Genomic DNA, 8,416 nt, shown 5'->3' with positions numbered 1-8,416 from the left:
TAACTGAATTTATTTTAGGAATTAAAACTAATTACCTTTCGTTTCTATTTGTTTTTACTTGTCTATATTATTGGCCAATAAATATAATATGCAATTAAGTTAAGAGTTTAAGTTATATGCATGAGCATTATAAGAATTCTTTTTATCACTGCATTTCAATAGAAGATTGTTTTTCATTTTTTGAAGGTTACCAATTGATATTTGCATAGAAAATTACTTGCAATTATACTAAGTGACATGATAGTGTAAAGTTTATTTATCTTATTCATGTATAAAATTTATACTCTTTAAGTTTTTAAGTTCGGTCCACTAACCATAATAGTTACAGTTTTTAAAAATCATCAACTCATAATAATAATTATATATATGTTTGAGAAATTTGTAGAATCTATCTATATAGAATAGGAAAGGCAAAACAATATTAGAATGCCAAATGGCACAACCAATTCAACAAGTGTTAAATTTTAGGACAAACTTCCAATACATTTGGAAATTCAAAAATAATTTAAAATAGAAAATAATTTGAATTTTTTGAACCTTCCCACTTAACTACAACATGGACTCCCAAAAATAATCCACTCATAGATTTTCTTCTATGTTAGCTAGAAATATGGAGGTGAAAAATTAATTAAAAACTATAATAGAAAATATATATATATATATATAAAGACGTAAGTTGAGATACCTATGACTATTTATACTTTGGAGTAAGTTAAATATAAAATAAAACTAAAAATTACTTAAGATATTAAAGATTTATTGAGTTTAAAAGCTAAATAAATTCAAGCGGCAAAATAAGATCTTACACAAAGTATACAAATTAATTATAAGGTAAGAGAAAAATTAAATAATCAGCAAAAGATATTTTAATAACAAGAAAGATAAATTCATATTAATATTGATAAATCGTGCAAACTAATATTTCATACGTAAATATTACTACAACATTTAGATATAATGTGTTCAAACAATTAAGAAAATATTTTTCTATGATTAATATTTGAATTGAGTTTAGTTAGTTTAAGTTTGAAAGCATACCATAATTTTTTGAAAATATGGTCCAATTAAGAAAATAGAATGATAAAAATTATTTGAATTTGAGATGAGAAAGTATTTTAATTTTTATCTATATTATATTAAAATAAGTGTGGTAAAAATAGATATTAAATTTAAACAGGCTAATAAAAATTCACATGACAATGTAATAATATTAGGTATTGAATAATATAAAATTAATAATAAGGAATAAATAGAAAAAACTAAGATTGTTTATCATAGGAAAAAGTGTAAAACTTATTTAAATTTGAGATGAGAAAGTTTTTTATATTATGATAAGAAAATTCATAATATAAGTCCATATAACCCAAGTCTAATAGTAAAATAAAAAAACTAAAAATATTGAACAGTAAAAATAAATTAGAGATAATGTAAGGACATTTATAAATCATAAGTTTAGAAAATAAAAATAAAGTAAATATACAATACTTAAAAAATTTATTAAATTTTAAATAATTTAAACTTTTCGAGTAATATTTTTGAAACAAAATAAATATTTTTAGAAAATTATATATTTATCTTATATATTATTAAAGAAAGTAGTTGAAAATGATATTAAATAAAGTTACGAGTTAATAAAAAGCCATAAAACATAATAAGACTATAAATTAGATTAAAAAATAGGAAAATTATGTTAACTTATTATAAATTTACTATTAGAAATGAAAAGAAAAGAATATTTGAATTTAAGATTAGAAAGTTCTTAAAACTACGATGTGAATGCTCAAATTATGAATAATACCACGAAATTGAAGTCTTATTTATGAAAAATAAAATAATAATAAATAATAAAATTTTAAATTATAAAATAAATTTCTAATATAGGTAATTTTACAAAAATTAAATTTGTATCTTCAAACTAAAAAAGAAAAAAAATTATGTAAAGAAGTAAAATGACAGTTAAAATATTACTACAACATTTAGATATAATATGTTCAAACAATTAAGAAAATATTTTTCTGTGTTTAATATCTGAACCGAGTGCAGTTAGTTTGAGTTTGAATGCATAGCATAATTATTTGAAAATATGGTCCAGTTTAGAAAATAAAATGATAAGAATTATTTGAGTTTGAGATGAGATTTTGTTTTTGAAAATATTACGTAAAGAATTAAAATGATAGTAAAAATATTATTATAATATTTAGAAATAATGTGATCAAAAAATTAAGAATTTTTTTCTATGATTAAATAAATTTTTAAAAATACAAAATAATTTTCTAATATTGGTAATCTTAATAATGAAAATTAAAAATTAAATTTTATCTTATAGCTAAAAAAGAACAAAATTTAACTGCATCTAATACAAAATTAATTATAAGAGAACTCAATACATTTGGAACGTGATAATCAAATCACTTATGTATTAATATTTTAGACTTATGATTAATATCTTAATCGAGTGCAGTTAGTTTGAGTTTGAATGCATAGCATAATTTTTTGAAAATGTGGCGTAGTTTAGAAAATAAAATGATAAGAATTATTTGAGTTTGAGAGGAATTGTTTTTTTAAAAAAATATTACGTAAAGAATTAAAATGATAGTAAAACTATTATTACAATATTTAGAAATAATGTGTTCATAAAATTAAGAATTTTTTTTCTATGATTAAATAAAGTTTTAAAAATACAAAATAAATTTCTAATATTGATAATCTTAATAATGAAAATTAAAATTAAAATTAAATTTTATCTTATAGCTAAAAAATAAAGAAAATTTAACTGCATCTAATACAAAATTAATAATAAGAGAACTCAATACATTTGGAACATGATAATCAAATAACTTATGTATTAATATTTTAGACTAATTAAAAGTTACAATTTAAAACAAAATATGACATTATTTTGGTTATAGGTAAAATATTAATATAAAACAAATTAACATTTATAGTAGGAAAGAGAATGTATATTAAAAAGAAAATAGAGGTAGTGTGAGGATACTTATACTTTAAATTAATTTTAATATAGATAAAATAAAATAATTAATTATATTTCAAAATATTACTGACAAATTTAAATGATTAAAATATTATGAATAAGAGGATAAAAGCATAAAATATATCAAATTTCGAGAATAAAACATTTATTTTTATCACATACTATTAAAAGGATAGTAAGCAAGACATTAATTTAATTATAAGCTAACAAAAATTTATATGATGGTATAATAATATGAAATATTAAATAATATAATAACTATAAGAAAAGAACAAAAAAAAAGGAATTTACGTAAAAAATGATGTGATTAATAAGACATATTTGACTTCCTGATAAAAATAAAGTGATTGTAAGAATTTTATTAAAATAATATGATTTAATGTGCTCGAACAAGACAGATCACAATATGACAGGTTTAGTATTCTTTAATATCGACAACGGAACGAAATGTAAGTACTAAAATCAAAGGGTTAGGTTGCTACAAATATATGTTAAAAAGATTGGTTGTCTACTACGAGATTTGATAAATAATTTCATATCCTGGTTCACAATTAAATTCTCATGTTATATAATTTTTATCTGAGAGATATGTATTTTAAGGTTATTTGTACATGATTCAAACAACATACATTACAATTTGTATGTTGAAATTAAAAGAGAATTTTTTTTATTGCATGTAATACAAAAAATAAATATAAGAAAACTTTAGATTTGGAATATAATAATCAAATTACTTATATATATATATATATATATATATATATATATATATATATATATATATATATATATTATACTAATCAAAGTTTCAAAGTTACAACTTAAATTCAAATATGATATTATTTTGACTACGGGTAAAATACTAATTAAAAATTCTTAATAGGGAAGAGACCGTATAAAGAAGAAAATAGGTACAATGTGAGAATATTTATACTTTAATTAATTTAAAATAAAATAAAGTAAATAATTGAATTATTTTCAAAAATACCATTGATAGATTTACATAGTAAAATAGTTTTGCGTAAGAGGATAAAAGCGTAAAACAAGAATAAAAAATATATTATAATTATTAAAAGGATAATAAGCAAAATATAAAGTCAATTAGTAAGCCGAAAAATCACATGAAAGTATAATAATATTAAATAATAAATAATATAATAATTATAAGCAAAGAACAAAAAAATTGTGTAAAATTTAAAAGAATAAGACTTATTAAAGCTTGAGATAAAAAGATAAATTAATACTGAGAATTTTATTAAAATAATATAATTTAATATGTTCAAACGAGACAAATCACCGCATGACATAGTTAATAATTTTTAATATTAATAACGAAACGAAATTCAAGTACTAAAATTAACCTATTGGATTATATAAATATAGAAAAAGAAAATAGATTATCCACTATAAGATTTGCGAAATGGTTTCATGTCTTGCTTCTTAATTAATATCTAATGATTATCAATAAATTTTATCTGAAAGGTTTATATTTTAAAATTATTTATACATAATTCAAATTATCCAAATCACAATCCGACATGATTTGTGTCTGCGCATTGCGCGGGTACTAATACTAGTTAAATGAAGAAAATTAAACATTTGATGATAAACGCACTTTGCCTGCAAATTTGATCTATACTAATAAAACCCCAAAATGTTCATTAGCTTATCACTTTTGTTCTAGTCACTTCTTTTGATATAATGATATTTTAAAATAAATGGATTGTAAACTTCCCATTGGAAGATGATCCATTATTGAAAAGGTTCATAATATTTATCAGTAGATTTCATATTTGGTTTCAATTAATTGAGGAAAATTTTAATTTCACCACTAATATTTGAGCTGGATAGAAATACAAAATTTGATGTAATTTATGTTAAAATTAAATTGCAAAGAGTTTAAATAATATTCAAGTAGCAAAAAGTTATTTGACTCAAACCTTCATATAGATTTCTCTTTATTCGGGCTTTTAAAGGTCCACGAAATATATAGCAATTTGCCATAGGCAATTCATTAGAAAATTAATTTGAAACGGATTTTTACTAAGCAGTACGTAGCATGGTTTTTATGCGACAACCTTCATTTTTTTTCTTTTTTGGATTTCAAGCCGAACCTATCTAATAAAACAAGTCTCCTTTTTAAATATTAGACATGTGTTATAATCTAGTTCATGTTTTAAGGATATTGTTAAAATTATTTACTCATGATAGAAGTGGATCTGAGTATGTAAGGATATTAATTGATTGATTGTTTACTTCTATCTAAAAAAGAAAGATTTCTAGATGATTGTTTCTTAAAATTTATCTCAAAAGAGATCAAACATAACACAATTCATTCAGTATGATCTGCCTTCTAGCTGTCGAATTCGACACAATTCAAAGAATAAGTGAACTATATTGATGATTGATTGATCTATGAAGATTTGAGAACTCGAAGATTAACAACCAAAACCAACAACTCTGCTGCATAACATGAGAAAGCAAGAAAAGAAATTCAATTTGGATCACCCTGTTAGTTTTACTGAGCCTGGTACCCAGCTAATTCAAGGTCTCTAAAGTCGTTCGTGAACAAAGGCGGAACATTGTGGGTTTGAGTTCAAGATTTTACCACAGCCGATTTGGTTTATTGAGATTAAATCTATTATTTTTACTTATTTAATGAATTTTTAGCATAAAGTCATAAATTATTAACTACGTCCTCCCTTATTCATGATAAGAACTATCGGAACTCAAGAGTGACAAATCCAAAATATAAAATTGTGAGTTCTAAATTGAAAAAGTCTATATATATATACACACACACACACACACACACACACACATATATATATATATATATATATATATATATATATATATATATATATATATACATATATATATACTCAATGCACTGGTTCTGCCGAACTCGTAGGTTATACTTGGACCTGCGAGCGATAATCAAAAGATATAGCAGGGAAGAAATTGATTTGTAGTCTAACCAAGAATAGTGTTTTGATCAGCAATACATACACAAAATTGAAACATGAAGAAGAATTGAAATCGATTTTATGTAATGATTTTCACTTAAATCTTCAATGTAATACAACAATGATGATACATAGGTTATAGGAGGTCAGATTTATTCCATGCGTTGGTTAATCTTAGACATGAAACATCTCCTCTTCATGTAACATTTTTCAGCCTCTCATTTCCGTTGACCTACGCTTTTTGCACAAACGTCTTGGCATTGTCTCTCTTCTAATTTGCACAACTTGACAGTGCATGCGACAACTTGAGCCCAGTATTTTAGCATTGTATAGAGGATTATAGAGCAAAAAATATGAACAATCCTCTCAAGAATAAAAAAAAATATTGAATTGGACGTGCATTGGCAAAGACTACAAGTTAATCGATAAAAATGGTGATTAAGTTTCATCTATTTTAGTTTCCAGCATTTTGCCTCGTTAGGCTAGTTAGTTTTTATACGGGTGGCCTAGCCATATCGTTGTATCGCACATCGTCATCCTCTACAAAACTGCAGATAAGAGAACTAATGCCATATTAGTATTTTCACTTTTCAGCAGAAATTGTAATTTATTTCATATTCATATGTAACCCAAAATATGTCGATCAAATGCTACTTTTTTATCTCAATATCAGACGGACGACTGTTATAGCTCTGGCTAAGTTTCCCAACTCATTAAAATGAACTGTAACACATGATACTATACTATACACTTTGACTAGCACCTAGACAACACAAAATTTATAGTTCAAAATAGATGCTACACTATCTCAATACTACACTAATAGTTTTAGCATATCGATTTCTGGTTCATAAATCAGAAAATTCCGACATTCATAATAATACGGTTATAGAATCAGATAATGCTGAGTTCTTTGAAAATATATATCCGTATAAAAAGGAATGTGAGTCGATTGGTGAATGATCTAAACGACCTTGGAAGAAACAAAAGAAATTACACTTAATCAGGAGGATCCAAGACGTAATAAACGTCAAAGAATGTTTACTTTATTTGGACCAGATTTTGTGACTTTCTTATTAGAAAATGAGCCTCAAACATTTAAAGAAGCTATGTCTTCTTCGAAATAACTGTTTTAGAAAGAGGCAGTCAATAGTAAAATAGAATCCATACTGAACAACCATACATGGGAATTGGTTGATCTTCCTCCTGGAAATAAACCGTTGGGTCCTAAATGGATCTTTAAGAGGAAAATGAAAGATGATGGCACTATTGACAAATTTAAGGCAAGACTTGTGGTCAAAGGGTATAGATAACGAGAAGGTCTTGACTATTTCGATACATACTCTCTAGTTACAAGAATTATGTCCATACGAACGTTAGTAGCGTTAGCTGCAACTTATGGTCTTGAAATTCATCAAATGGATGCTAAGACATGCCTTCTTAAATGGAGAGTTGGAGGAAGAAATCTACATAGAACAACATGAAGGGTTTGTGGTTCCAGGTAAAGAAAAGAAGGTCTGTAGACTTGTTAAGTCCCTTAACGGACTAAAACAAGCACCCAAACAATGGCATGCGAAATTTGACCAAACTATGTTGTCAAATGGGTTTAAGATAAATGAATGTGATAAATGTGTATACATTGAAAATGTTCCAAATCACAGTCATTGTTTGCTTATATGTGGATGATATGTTGATAATGAGTAATGACATTGCCAACATAAATGTTACTAAGCGTATGCTAACTAGCAAGTTTGATATGAATGGCTTGGAAGTTGTTGATTTAATTCTGGGGGATTAAGATCTATAAGACTCCTCAAGGTCTGGCATTGTCACAATCTCATTATATTAAGACAGTGCTTGAAAAGTTCAAGCACTTAGGGTTTAAAGTTGCAAAGACTCCAATTGATGTGAATCTTGCATTAGCAATGAACAAAGGCCAAAGCATATCACAATTCGATTATGCTCGTGTGTTAGGATGCTTAATGTACATCATGAATTGTACACGACTAGATATAGCTTGTGCTATAAGTAAATTGAGTCAATACACGAGCAATCCAGGTCAATCTCATTGGATGGCAATGAAACGAGTTTTGGGATATTTAGAACATACTCAGGCCTTTGCTTTGCACTACAGTAAATATCCTGCAGTGATTGAGGGATACTGTGATGCAAATTGGATCACCAGTTTAGCTGATTCGAAGTCTACAAGTGGATATGTATTCACTATTGGTGAAGGAGCGGTATCTTGGAAGTCGTCTATGCATGCTATTTGCTGATGACATTATTCTAATTGACGAGACACGAGGCGGCGTCAACGAGAGGCTAGAGATTTGGAGACATGCTCTTGAGTCTAAAGGTTTCAAGTTGAGCAGGACGAAGACGGAATACCTCGAGTGCAAATTTGGAGTTGAGCCGACGGAAGCGGGAGTTGAAGTGAGGCTTGACTCTCAAGTCA

This window comes from Nicotiana sylvestris, chromosome 6 (genome assembly GCF_000393655.2).
Source record: "Nicotiana sylvestris chromosome 6, ASM39365v2, whole genome shotgun sequence".
Lineage (NCBI taxonomy): Eukaryota > Viridiplantae > Streptophyta > Magnoliopsida > Solanales > Solanaceae > Nicotiana > Nicotiana sylvestris.
This window is presented reverse-complemented; position numbering follows the sequence as displayed.